Source organism: Calliphora vicina, chromosome 1, assembly GCF_958450345.1.
Source record: "Calliphora vicina chromosome 1, idCalVici1.1, whole genome shotgun sequence".
NCBI lineage: Eukaryota > Metazoa > Arthropoda > Insecta > Diptera > Calliphoridae > Calliphora > Calliphora vicina.
In genome coordinates, this window is record NC_088780.1 from 129,940,170 (window position 1) to 129,956,210 (window position 16,041).

The following is a 16,041-nucleotide window of genomic DNA, read 5'->3' on the forward strand; positions in this document are numbered from 1 at the left end:
CAAAAACTTTGTTGATTTTTTTTATCGAAATGGGCCTTCTTTTTAATTTTTATTTTGCTCAACAGAAAGCTCAGATAATTACCTTGAAGACCTACTTAGTCGCTTAATGGGATGCGAGTGGGATATCTATCAAAATAAATATTTGTAACTCAAAATATGCAGTTTTTTACTTTTTTTTGCAAAATCTAACTTTTTTAAAATGGGCCATTTTTTTAATTTTTTTTTGCTCAAAAGAAAGCTTGGTTCTATTCCTTTAAGACCTACACTCAATCAATTAAGTCTCCGTACAGACATACTCATAATATAAACAAGCTATTTATGGTCACTTTTCAATACATATTTAAACCTTTTTTTAATTCATTTTATAAACAATCTTATAAACTAGAAATCAACATAAAAAAACTACAAACATTTTCATTAAAAACATAAAAATTTACATAAATTCAATAATTGTATGAAAAGTATCACCAAAAAGGTCTCCGTACAGTTAACCGTTTTAAGGCAAGGAATCCCAATATTAATCTTAATTGAATTTAATATGTGGTAGGTCCTCCTTTCTGAGCAATTGCAGCATTTTAATGGCTGTGCATGGAATGGACCAGTTTTGTTGTTGTCAGGGAATCTATTTTATACCACTCTTCCATTATAACGGCTTTTAGCTGATCTTTACTCGTTATATTGTGCTGCCGAATCTTTCTTTCCAAGTGATCCCATAGATGCTCAATCGGGTTGAGATCAGATGACTGAGCTGAGCAATTTAAGTGCTTAGGAACATTATAAATATGACATTCCTTTACTAATCTAGAGGTGTGTTTGGGATCGTTGTCTTGTTGGAAGCAATACAAACGTCCAAAGCCTAATTTTTCAGAACTTTGTTTTAAGTTTTCTTTTAATATATTAAAGTATGCATATTTATCCATCGTGTTTTCAACAAACATAAGATTTCCCACCCCAGATGAAGCCATGCAACCCCAAACAATAACGTTACCTCCTCCATGCTTTACGGTTAGCGTCAAATGCTTCGGATTCATTTCAGTATTTGGCTTTCTCCAAAACATTTATCTTCCATCAGAACCAAAAACATTCAATTTACTTTTATCGCTAAAAATAACTCGATCCCAAAATAAAAAATCTTTATCAATATGCTCGATAGCGTAATCCAATCTCTTTTTCATGTTCACTTTTCGAACAAGGGACTTCTTACGGCTTACCCGACCATTGTATCCATTTAGTTTAAGAGTGTTTCTTACAGTTTGGGGGTTTACCGTTAATTCATCACTATTTTTCAAGTTTCCCGCAATTACACATGCGTTAATTTTTGGATTACCTTCTACAAATCGTACAATTCTTCTCTCTAAGTGGTGGTCTAGTTTTCTTGGATGGTCAGTTCTTTCTTTATTTGCCATTGTTCCAGTTTTTTTGAGCTGTTGAATAACGTACTGAATGGAAGAGCGTGGTCTTTTTACAATATCCTTGATATCGGTTAGATTTTTTCCTTCATTTTGCAAGTTAATAATAATTTTCTTTCTATACATTAAAATTTGCTTATTTTTGGATTCCCTTACAACAACAAAGCTGGTCCATTCCTTGCGCAGCCATTAAAATGAAGCAATTGCTCAGAAAGGAGGACCTACCACATATTAAATTCAATTAAGATTAATATTGGGATTCCTTGCCTTAAAATAGTTAACTGTACGGAGACTTTTTTGGTGATACTTTTCGTACAATTATTGAATTTATGTAAATTTTTATGATTTTAAGGAAAATGTATCTATTTTTTTATGTTGATTTCTAGTTTATAGGATTTTTTATAAAATGAATTAAAAAAGGTTTAAATATGTATTGAAAATTGCTAGTTTATATTATGAGTATGTCTGTACGGAGACTTAATTGATTCAGTGTATATGGTTGCTTAGTGGAATGCGAGTGGGATATATAGCAAAATAAATGTTTTTTTTTTGCAAAATCGAACTTTTTTCAACAAAAGATTTTCGAAAAAAAAGTCAACAAAGTTTTTGATTTCGGAAAAAAAAATATTAAAATTTTTTTATTTTTTTTAAAAAAATTTTTTTCGAAAGATTGAAGAAATAGCTATCTAAACTATTTGAAACACATTTTGCTAAGAACAATAGGTATTAAGTTACATGGATGAGAAAAGTTACATGTTTGGCCAAAATGTAAAATTTTGACCCCCTCCGACTCCGAGAGTTCTTGACCGATCTTGTTGAAAAATTGTGTCTGAATTACTATCCAATAGTTCTAACCTTGGTGCAGATTTCATCCCGATCGGAAGACATCGATTTTAAAAGTTGGTTCACTTGACGTGAAATCCCCCATATGTATATTGCGTTTCGGTGTTATAATAACAAATTGAAAAAAATCATGAAAAATCGAAAACGAAATTGTTCAGTTTTATTGCTTTATCGCCAAGCCACATACATATAATAGGAACAAAATGATATATCAAATTCATTCACAATTATGTGAATTCGATCATTTTCAAAAAATTAATCAGCCTAACTACAAAAGCCTTAAAGTCGATTTTAAGTCCATAAAGTTGACTATTATTTTAAATTTCGTACCATAAAACAAATATCAAATATAATTTAAAATGTTGTTTTATTATTTAAATAAAAAGCTTTTTGTTTTGAACTATTATGTACATACATTTTGTTTTTTTAATTTTTTTAAATTTCTTTTTTTATTTACATTCATTGAAAAATATTTTCTATTTTATTTGAAAAACTTTTTCAAATTTCAAATATTTTTTTTGGTATAGTTTTTTTTTTTATTCATATGCGCTGGGAGAGAAAATACTAAAAAAGTTATTAATGTAAAGTTGAATAACTTTAACAATTTTCATCCCATTTGAAAGAGTAAAACCATGTTTTGTTAAGAATGATTTGCGTTAGAATAAATTTGTATAAGCTTTCATATCAAGATAAGGAATGAAAAGCTACTAAAATAAAAAAGTTGATAATTTGTAATTATAACTTTAAATTTTCTTTCCAAACCAGTTGAAAAATTTAAAGTCGGACAAAAACTGACTGAGTTACAGGTCAATAAGTTGACGAACATTACTGAAAACGTGTTTTTAGAATAACTTCTGAATTTGAGGGTGTTTCTGAAAATTTTAATGTACTCAGGAATACCTATAATCCTCGTTAGGTCATTTTCCAAGTTTTTTTCCACTGTAGCGCAATGTAATTAAGTCTCTTTAGAAGTTGTTGTCAGTAAAAACATAATGTGCTCATGCAAATGTCTAGATAGTAAGCTGTTATATAACAAATTTTAAATAAGACACTATAAGACTACATCTATGTAATGCAGACATTGAGAAATAAGTTATTGATGAATTGCCAATTTTTTGTTTGGTAGTGGTAGTTGTTTAAATTATACAACATACAAATTTTAATTCTCCACTTTAAATCCCACTGTATCTTAGTAAAATGGCGAGAAAAGCAAAAAAATCCTTGTAAATTATGTTTGTGTCAGACTCATAAACAATATTTTGAATTTGCATATAATTTTAATTATAAGTCAGAAGAAAAATATAATAGAATGAAAATAACTAAAAGCACAAAAACAAAGCAAATATTGTTGAAGAAAAAAGAACAAAAAAAAATGTGAACACAGAAATGGCAAAGAAACAAGGAAAAACAATAAAACTTCACTTAAAGTGTTGAAATATTTACGAGTATTTGTCATTTTCATAACAATGTTTAGTCAAGGAACACACACACTCATACACATTAATGCATACACACTACATACATATATGTTTGAGTGTATTTGTGCATACAAATGCAAAGTTTAAAGCACTCCAACAAACCAACACACACAAAATTTATGCTGGAAACTCTAGTTTCATAATATTTCAGAACGAAGTAACGGCGGTGTTGGTGATGGGGTTTAGTGACGTTATTGTAATTTTTTTCTTGTGCAGTTAAAATGAAGTAAAAAATGTATGTGTGTTTGTGTATTTATTTGTATTTTTTTTTTGCGTTTAAAGTTACACTTCATTTCTTTTTGTTATTTTACTTTTCCAAACATGCCACAAACACTCCTACAGACAACGGCACGCATAACTACACTGATATACAGCACACACTCACACAAAAACACGTACTGATATAGAAGTGCAATGTACCTTTGTCTTTGAAGAAGGTCCTTTTTTTAGTTTACTACTTTGTGAATGCATTTTTTGTTTGTTTTAAAGATTTTGTATTTTTTTTTGTTAGTTTATTTTTTCCCCTTCTTAAGTTTAGTATTAAGAGGAAATTGTTGGTTTTTTTCTTTATTATTTTATAGAACAATATTATTTTTACTTAGAACTATAGTTGCAGGGTATAGTTTCATCAATTCATTGTTAAAATTGGCTGAAATCATGAAGTGAAGAATGGAGTCACGTTAAGCACAAATTTTCCAAAGTCCTATTTTGTGCCTAACAATATTCAACTGATTCATTTGTTAGTATTCATAAGCAATAAATAAAAAATTCATAGTTTTCATTAAAATAATAAGATTGCAAAACATGATTTTATTTTCTTTGGTTACAAATAGTCGCTCGTAAAGTTAAATTGCTCTGATTATTTTGTACGCAGAGCCAAAGCTAATGCTGGATTGAAGTTGTATAAAGTTGCAGCTCGCAATGCAGTAAATAATTTAGAAACAAAAGAACGAGCGAAAAAATTTAAGTAAAATTTTATAATAAATACAGATGTTGTATGATGGATGATGAAACTTAAGCACTGGCAGACTTTTCACAACTTCCGGGTCAAGCTTTTTATGTGGCTGATGGACGTTGCAAATGCACGAGAACAATACCGGACAAAAAAACAAACCAAATTCCCCAAGAATTTTCTTCTGTGGAAAGCCAGCTGTACCACGGGAGGCAAATCCAACGATGTGGCAAAAATAGAAGGAGTTTTCGTAGAGCTTTGAAATTTGGTATGCCAATATAAAATACCTTAGTTAAGAAAAATAAAAAATCGGACCAAGGACACGCCTATCTCCCATATATCCCAAACATATAATTTTTAGTTTTGGCTACATAATTGATCTAAAGCTTACAATCTTTCTGATAATTTTATTGTGATTTCAGCAAGGACTCTTGGTACTGCCATAACCCATACCATCGATCAAATGCAGCTGGATTTATGCGCCAGAATCATGGAAAATTAGACATTTCGAAGGTGCACCATCCAGCGAAGCCATGGCGGACATAATGCGATGAAATTTAATTTCTATGAGAATGGATTTATGGAATTAATGGCTGGCATTTTTAATTTCGATATGAAATTTTGGTGAATTATTCTCGAATTGAATTAATTACTTCGAAGCTATGGTTGAGGCGTACTTAAATTTTTTGATACAGCCTCTACTAAAACTTTTTGTCAACCACCAATGTTATGTAATGTTATGTAGTGTTAATGTCGTAAATATGATTTTTTAACAAATTTAAATTTTAAAAAAATTTTTGTCAGGAAATTGATCTACCATCGCACAGTGGGTTCAAATGTCCCTTTTTTACGGATTTATTAATATCTCAACAATAATAGCGACGCTCGCAAAATTTTACGTGGGTAGCCCTTAGACCAATGCGCATATTGTAATAAAATTTTAGGGATATAGGAGGGGGAAGTCAATTACCCACCATATAAAATAATTATTAACTGTGCTATATCTATAGAACTACAATAGTTATGCACACTAAATTTGCTGCGGGTAACTCTAAAAACAAACTACACGTTCCGCCAAAATCGGAAGGGTATACGAGGGTGGAATCGGGTTCCCACCATACAAATGAATTATTAATTCTCCTATTTCTATAGAACTACATCAGTGAGACACACGAAATTTATGCATGATATTGATAAAAAAAACCATATTGTTTTAAGATGATATCATTATATTAACTAATGGGTAGGTTGAATAATAGAGATCTTTCCCAACTCCTGCCACTAAAAGACTTGCAAAGTTTAAATGCACTGCTTTGAAATTTATACAATACAATATTTGAAATGAGGCAATATAAAAATTACAGATGTGGACGTGAGTGATAACTGGCTCCCGACATAAAACTTTAAAATTCTCGCGATCGCGCTCACCAACATAATTGTTTTATTAAGCTAAATTGCCTGCTATCGGATGACTTCGTATTAACCACAAGACAAAAATTCGAATTAATCACAAGAAAAAACTTTTAAAAAGCATTTACAAGCGTGAGTGTATGGGAGTTAAATTGTTAAAATACCGCGTGCTATTCATTCACGATTAGAAAATCAATGGATGGAAAACTAAACTGAAATAAAGCAAAGTTTATTATTGTTTATCTCATTATAATACAAGAATATATCCACGTCCAGGCCTGACTCACACGTGACTCTCGTATTATTAATCACAACACCTGCACATCTCTTATAAAACAAAACAAAAAACAACGACAATAACAACAACAACGACAGCAATAAAACGTTTATCAGAATCGCAAAGTGCTTTTTGATGGAAGCTTTTACTAATTTACATATAACTTATGAGGCGCAGCGATGCGCAACCTAATTTTTTCTGAAACAACGCCTAAGTGTCCAGGCTTTTAAATTATATTAAATTCAGCTGAGCCCAGCTAATAACTTTATGTCCATTTGAACTGACAAAATCCATTTTTTTTTGCACTTCCAATATAAAAACTAATATCAAGCCACTTCCACAAATAATTCAAATTTAAATTTAACCATAACATATCAATAAATACCTGAACTTGATGGTTGCATAATTAGATTTGTTAATTTTTTTAAATTATCTATCACAAATAGTATTTATTTGCGCAATTTTTTTTTTTTTTTATAAATTTTTTAGGTTTTTTTCTCACAATATGTAATTTTAACACGTGACTATAAAAATACCTTTTAATATTTCACATTAATTTGCCTGCTAATGTAGAATTTTTTGCTCTTTAAGCTGGCACTTTCATTTTTCACGATACTTGAAATTTGTTTTTTCAATTAATCCGCAAAATTAGTATGTTTGGCCCCTCTGTGCATCGTATAATTCATTATCGTATACACAGTCATATCTTAAGTAAATACGTAAATAAGTTTTTTTTTGTATTTCCCTAATATGTTTCTAAGCATTCTAAGTTTTTAAAAATTTTATATGCTAAAAAATCGAAGACACTTTTCTAAAAATAATTTTGGATTTAAAAATCTATTAACACACATTTTTAAATTGCTATCAATCTGAAACAATTCAGTAAAATAAATTGTAAATATCTCAAAATATAACCCAAAAATATATTCAAAAACTATTTATTTTTTAAAAAATATTCATAAATATCGAAGTTATGTGCAAAAATCTAAAATGTATCCATATGGATACATTTTAGCGAAAGACTTAACGTAATATTTTTATATCTTTCGCAATAAAAATGTTTATGTACATCATTGCCCTGCCTTAATAGTGAGATGACTATGATCTGCTGCTGATCTATTATAACATACATTTTAGTATAACATACATATTAGTATCTAAAATTGCATATTAAAAGTATTCTGTGGAAATCCTACTTTAGAAATATTTCTTACGTATTAAATTCTTATACAAAAAAATACAAAAAAATGAAGAAAATTATTTTTAAAAAAAACTTTTTCTTGCTAAGCAAATGATGCTTCGTTTTATTATAAATTTTTATATTTTTTTTGTATCCTTCCATTTTGATTTTTACAATACTCTAGAGTCATTTGAGTAGCAGTGTGTATTCAATATTGCCATGGCAAGATTTTCAGTCGGTGCTAGAGTGAGTGTGTATGTTTGTAAAGATGTGTATTTATGCATGTTACATGCTCCATTGATGCAATTGTACTCAGCATTAGTAAATAACAAAAAAAATCCTTGATTTTTATCTGCTTTTTTTTCTTTGTATTTTATATTTGCAGTGTGTATAGTTTTATACAACTTATTTTATTTTTCCTCTCTTTTATTTTATAAACTATAAGTATATATAGATTATATTTGGCTTTGGCTTTTCCACAAGGATTTTTCCAGCAACTTTAAGTCAAAAGTAGTTGTGCTAACAAACCCTTTTATTTCTATTTTCCCCAAACACGTTTACCAACTTATCGAAGTTACAGAATGAGGGTTTAATTGACTGTAGTGTAAATAAATACATATACATTTGTATATAGGTATATACTTAGGTGCTTACTAACATACATTTGTAGTATGTGTTAACAATGTGCACACAGTATTTGTATATGTTTAGAAGTTGTTAAATACTTTTGAAAAATAAAATTGTAAATACAATATTTTAACCTCTCACAGTTCATTTCTAACAATTTTTCACTGTTATATCTTGCAACTGATTATCTGCATCTGCATTCCCAGGGCTAGTAACCACAATTGAGAAATAAATAAGGAATAAGCTGCCAGTAAAATTGCGACCGTATGGTAAAGTTTCGTGGAAGGTAATTTAAAGCGCTTTTATAGTAAGTAATCAGTAAAATGTGAATTTTATTATTTATATTATCCAATCTACATTTTTTACCTCGTATTTTAACATTTTATGGAAAAGGATAATAATTTTCTTGTTATATTTTTATACCCTACATCACCGCGTGTGTCATTGACAAGACCCATCAAAGTATATATATTATTGATTCTTATGAAATTCTAAGTCGATTGAAGTGTGACCGTCTGTCCGACTGTGTAAAATGCTCTCACGTCCAAAATACACAATAAAAATTAGCAGACTTTCAAAAAAAAGTTTTTCTATTGTCCTAAGCAGTTTGGTATTCAAAATCAGCAATCGGTACAGAAGAACCAGAGGTATGGAACAAAAAAAATTGATAATATTCACATATTTTTTGTTATTTACGTAAATATATTGCTGATAATACAATCAGATTTTACACTTGTTATTCTTCCCTAGGGGAAAAGGAACTAACAACAAACTTATCACGTGACAGTTCCAAAGTGGTAGGGACCGGTTCCAGTTCTAACACTTTATATGAAGGGGACTTGTCACTTTAACATGGGGATGTCCTAGGAAGGGGTAAATTGACACCTTTTTGACACTTTGTGACAGGTCTCTTAACTTACCTAAATGGACGTATTTAATTTCGGTTAATACAAGACCTGTCTCATATATTGTCCCAAGTGGATAAGTCGCTGAACTAACCTAAGCGCACTTATTCAATGTCGGTTAATAACTTAAAAATAAGAACGTATTAATTCCATAATTTTCAATATAATAGAAAACATATAAAAAAATACAATAAATAAATAATTTTCAACTTTGAATTGATGAAGTTTCTATTTATTTCGTGGAATACATTGAATCAACATTGTTTTTAAGTTGAAACATATTATTTTAAGTTAAGTTTAAGTTAATTAAGTTGAAAATATTGAATTAGTATGAAACATTATAAAATCTATATACCAACACTTTAAATAAACCATATGTAAACCATATCAGCTTTATTAGGTTGTAAAATTTTGATTGTTGTGGACGCTTTTAAAAAATGCCGATGAAATTCAAGTGAGTGTATGGTTTATTGTATACAGAAAGTGGAAATGCATTGGGAGTTTCAAAGTTCCGCAGCAACATTTTGGCATGAAGAAAGAAAAATGTGAGTGTTGTCTTTTAACCTACCAAATCGATTTTGAAGTAAAATAATTGCTTTTTTGTTTTTAAATATTTTTTGTTTGGAATTGAAGATGAAGCAGACTCACTCAAGTCTGATATAAGAAGATAGGTGCAATACAGCAGCCTTAATAGAACATCTTCAAAGACATCCCCTGTAGTCGAAGTATCACATTCGAATGGCTGTCTCCATAAAGTAATTAAAATCATATTGTTTTATCGTTTATAATACTAAGCGGGGCTTCAAGAACTGTAATCGGGATGAACTTATAATTGTTGAAGAAACCAACTGTCAGAACATTCACCTTAGGCCTCTGAATAAATACTCGCATCAATTTCAAAATTGTTTATTAATAGTGTGCATTTTAAATTACATAACGTTTCAATATTAAATCAAAGCTACATAACCTTAATATTAAATTGTTTCATTCTTAATTCAATATTGTTAAAATTTTATTTCTAAAAAAAATAATTTCAATAACTTTTCCACATTGTTTCAATAAGATGACAATGTTGTTCTATACGAATTACATATTAATTCAATGCCGAACAGTATATTTCTATATTGTTTCCACATTAAAATTATTAAAATAGGGCAACATTAAATTAATATTGTTACATATTGAAATAAAAAATTTCAACTTTACTAGGCTTTCGTTAATGTTTCTTATTGACTTAATATCGTTTTTATTGATTTTAAGTTGTTTTTTCTCTGGGTGTATCTATGGTGTTATCCCAAGTGAACTGTCTCACATATGATCTTAAAGTCCTATTCATTAATAGTGAAAAATTAACTGGCAAAAGAAGAACCTAAAATAACAAAAACAGACATGTATGAAAAAAAAGCTTAAAATCTAACGAAATTTGAAAGAGATTTCAAAAAGAAAAGTTCAAACTATTTTAATCCTATTTGGTGACCAGTTTCATAATAAACTGAACCGGTTCATTTGCGTTCATTATGTGACGTATCACAATGAGCAGAAAAGATGTAATTTCAACACTTTCTAGACCAAAATTATGTCATATAAAGATAGTGAACATAACACTTACAAAACCCAGTCTCAGGACTAATTTTGTGTCAGTTACCTTTCCTGGACGTTAAGTTAAGTGATATGTCTTGTTTTCACCTATCATAATTCGTTCCTTTTTGTAATAATTTTGTAATCACTGGTCACAGGACAAGTGCTTTTAGAACAGCTCCCATATAAGGACCACTTCCGAAAATTACATTAACCTGCATAAATATCTAAAAATATTAATATCGAACCAAAATTCTACAGAGATCGGTAATATTTATTCATATATGATACTACTAGATTATGTGAATATCGGTCCATATTTTACCATCATAGCTCACATATAAGGTCCACTTTCAAAAATCTCTTAAATACTCATAAATATCTTATCAATAGCTCTATCAAGTTAACATTTTACATACATAATTCCCATATAAACGAATAAACGAAATAGTTTCCATATACACAAAAATCATTGTATCGAATTTCATGAAGATCGGCTCATAATTCATCATAGTTCCCATATAAGGTGTAAGGAAACTTACATGACCCACTGATAATAATGTAGTTATGTAGTTTAGAATAATAATAATAAGGAACATAAATAATAAGAATACCTAGATAAAATCAATCAATAAAGCAAGCAGATCAGTCTGCATACTGGTTTTAAACTATCAACAAGTTATTTTTTATTTAAACTCGCAGCCATCCACTACAAAGGACTTCTTCCGAAAAATACACATATGAGTAATTTGTATCCAAAAATCATACTACTGGATTTGGGAATATCGGTCCGTAACTGGCCATACAAGGTCCATTCCCGATAATCACTATAAAACTCTAGTAAATAACGTTATTGAGATGAAATTCAATCATAAAATGACTAAAATATATATAAATCACGTTAAAATATTTAATGACGATCGGCACATTTCAACCATATAAAACCTACATCCGAAAAATACATTAATGCATATAAAATTATAAAAAAAAATAATAGACAGAAATCATACTGCTTGATTAGGTTATAATTATATATGGCTCCTGTATATGTAAGACTCACATCAGAAACCGAATTTTATAGTTATAATGAAGGAAAAACTCAGTGTTTGAAAATGAAATTGTACATTACATACTTTATTTGAGTATACAATATAAGTAATTTTGTAATAAATGTAAAATCCCGGAATTTTTTAAATGAATTCTGGTATTGAAAAATCAAATTCCGTTTGTCACCCTAATACGAGGAGCCGCAGAACAAAAGGTACTTTTTCGCATTTTTGGAGAAATTGGTTTTATGGTATTTATATAATATTTGGGTTGAAATCTTCTGGAAACAATATTTTTTTTTTATTTTTTTTACTAAGTAAATGAGTTCTAAAAAATTGGTGCTAAACGACAAAAATAATATATTTAATTTCAATGTGTAATTTGTTTATATGAGGATCCGCAGAACCAAAGGTACTTTTTCGAATTTTGTTTACCAATTGATTTTTTGGTATTTTTATAATATTGGGTTGAAATCTACTAGAAAAAATCAATTTCCCAAAATTTTTAAATTTTCCAAAAAAGTACCTTTTGTTTTGCGTTTCCACATATTAGATCAGGTTTAAAAACATTCATTCAAAATATGTATCGTTTAAAAAAATACATAAAAAAGTTCTTTTTTAATTTTGTTTTAAACAAAACGTACTTTTTACTTTCTTTTTCCGATATAAAAGTAATTTTATTTCAAATATCTTTAACATTTAATGTGCTGACTTATGATAAGTAAGAAACTTGTTACCATTACCAGGTTCATGAAGTTTTTTAAGGTAATATTTAATTTACCAAACATTTTAAATGAGAAAAAAAGTATCTTTTGTTCTGCGGCTCCTCATATACATATATCTACTAACGCACTTCAAACTACCCATACCGGGAATATCACTGCGTATACGTTATATTTATATTGTTATTTCCTAATCATGAGAAGACTCATACGTTGGTGTAATTGTAGTTTTAATTTAATTATAAATATACATATAATTAAATTAAAACTAAAAATACACCAAGGTGTGAGTGTTCTCACGATTAAGAAATAACAAAATTAATATAACTTATACGCAGTGATATTTTCTGGCCCACTTACTTATTAAATAAAAATAAATTTTCCTAAACTTCCCATTAGCCACTGAGAACTACTACTAGTGAATTTTCAACCCACTCGCAATGTTATTGACTGGTGAATTTAACACGGGGATGTCATTGCGGGTGGTCGATTGGCACACTCTGCATAACACTTCACTATTAAATTCAATAGTGAAAATACTCCAGCATTTGAGAAAAAAAGAAAAAATTAATTTTTCTGAGAGCGGGGTTGAACACATAACCTCTCGTTTTCTAGTCAAATGCTCTAACCACTAAACCACAGAGCTCTTATTTGTACTGCTATCTAATTGTTATTAAAAATAACATGTGAGTCTACTCTCTATTTTTGCATTTTATGCATCATCACTGAGAACGAAAACACAAACGGCCACATTCAGCATTACATGTGGCCATCGAAGAGGATTTTATTTTTCTTGAATTTATTTTCAAAAACTTAGGACAAATAGCTGACTATTGCTTATTACTGAATATGCTGGTGAAATGTAGTGCAAATGATAACCATTTAACTACCACTTTAGCAGCCACATCGAACTAGTTAGTTGTAGAAGTAGTAATATAGCCAGTGCAAGGTTTCCAATTGGCACTTTTCAAACTGCTGGGTAATTACAAAAATGAAAACAATTCAAAAATTAAAAATAAACGCTCATTATTTTAAAAATAACATTTTTTGACCTCCTAAAAATATGTGGGTTATTTTTTAAACGTTTCCAGAAACAAACATATTTAAAATGTATCAATCGTTAGCTTAGTGTGCAAACAGACTAACTCCACTGTTTAACCTTCGCTTTACCAATACCCACCCGGGTGACCACTTCGTTTTTATTGGTTTAATAATGTTTTTAATTTTGTTTCGATTTAAATGAAATTTATACTCACTGAACAAATTTTAGAGTTCTATAGAATTTAATAGAAACATTTTAAACTTTTTATAAGTTTGGTTAATCTTGTACTTGCTCATACAAGCAGTTAGATTCTATTGTTTTAACATGTGTTGTTTAGCATAGAACACAGAAATGTTCATCCTAGTATCACAGCAAAGTTATCAATGGAATTATGTTTAATTGAAGATATTTTGCACCCTGATTGTAAGGTTAATATACTATAAATAGTTTTGATTGTATATAATAAAAACGCAGGAAACATCGTTTTCATTAAATCGATCCATCTATTTACATTAGCGTCAAACTTGTTTTAACTATTGGTTTATCCAGTAAATATTAACCAAAAAATGTAAATCATAATTTTATTAATTAATTCGATCATTTTGAAATTTATTATGATCTCGACTCCTGACAGAACTTTAGTGAAAATAGAGTCATTAACTTAAATAACAAAGTTAAAATCATAAAAAAAATCAAAAAAACAATTAAGTAATACAAAATGTGCTAAGTGTTGCCTATAAGCTCCAACACATATGTCCAAGCATGCTTACATCGATATTTGAGTTTGTGTTAAACAGTTTTGAAAGCTCTAATACTGATCGTTGTTTGATTACCAAATAAACAGCAAGCATTGTTGATTGCTTGTTGTTGTCTTGTCGGTGTGAAAGCACAAAACCGCTTTTGTAAAAGCTCGCACATTGTGCATATGAGCTGAACGTAACTGTTATAAATCGTACCAAATATGAAATAAAACTGCTTTGATAGATTTAAAAAATATTGAAAACCAATAATTTTAGAACGTTTTTTGTATCTCCAGTAAAATTTGTGAAAAGAAGGCTTAGCACGTTTGCAGACTAAGCTAACGAAATATATATGGGGCATTTCATGTCAAGTGAACCAACTTTTGAAAAATGTCTTCCCATTCCTAAATTTCCACCAAGGTTAGTTCTATTGGATAGTAACTCAGACACAATTTTTCAACAAGATCAAGAACAAGAAAATAAAGTTTAGATATTTTTCTTGAAGACCTATTTGCTTGCTTTTTTTGGGATTCGAGTGGGATATCTATCAAAATAAATATTTTGTAACTCAAAACATAAAATATTTGACTTTTTTTGCAAAATCAAAAACTTTGCTGAATTTTTTTTCAAAATGGACCCTTTTTTAAATTTGTTTGTTTGTAGCTCAAACAAAAGCTGAGATATTTTCCTTGAAGATCCTTTTGGTGGGATGCGAGTGGGATATCTATCAAAATAAATATTTTGTAACTCAAGACATACAATTTTGAATTTTTTTGCAAAACCGAAATTTATTCTAATAAGAAAAGAAAGCTTAGGTCTTTTCCTGTAAGACCTATTTGGCCGCATAGTGGGATGCGAGTGGGATATCTTGTTGTGTCTGAGTTACTATCCAATAGAAAAACCGTGGTGTAAATTTCATCCCAATCGGAAGACATCGATTTCAAAAGTCGGTTCACTTGACATGAAAGGCCCCATATATGTAAATAAAACACTGCAATCGTTTAGGTTGAAATGACAATGATGAATTTGTTATGCCTTTCATAAACATATGTATGCTTTCTATGGGAAAGTTAAACAAATTTAAATGAAAACACACTAAATCCTGCGCTTAAAGCAAACACTTTGAATATTTTATAAAAAATATGCGAAACTTTTTATAAAAACTTACATAATCTCTTTATTTTTTATGTGCATTTTATGAAAGATTAATTTTTTGCCTGTCCATAATTGTTTAAAATTTTGAAATCGGTCCAAATATGTGTGAGTTATAGGTACCTACCCTAAAACAGTTTTTTCAAAATAACCAAAAAATTTTAAGATGTTTTAAGATCATTCAAAACGGTTTTAGTATGTCCTTACCTAGGCCTACAACCCCCATTAGGTCGATATTCAAGTTCTCACAAAAATAGTTATTTTGTAGCAGAGTGTAATTTATTGTTTAAAAAAGTATCTATCTATCTTGTTTGTTTTTTATTCTTAAAAAATTACAGTATTATATAAAAACATGTTACAAACCATTTAAATAACTTATGTTTAACTCTTTACTTGTTTCCGTAAAGAATATCGGAAAGTATGAATACTAAAAATAAATCCTTTAGGTGAATATGAATATGTGGATACCTCAGAACAATACAGAAAACATTAATTAAAAACTATATTTGCTTCATAAAAGTGTGTAGTGTAATAATGTTTGGGTGTTATAAATTTGGCTTCTCTTTATAAATATTTTACGGAAAAAATATAAATGTTTAATTTAAAATTAAAATGAAATTTGGTAAACGTGACTAGAAATGTTTATAGAAAGAAAAAAAACAAAAACAAAACGCACAGAG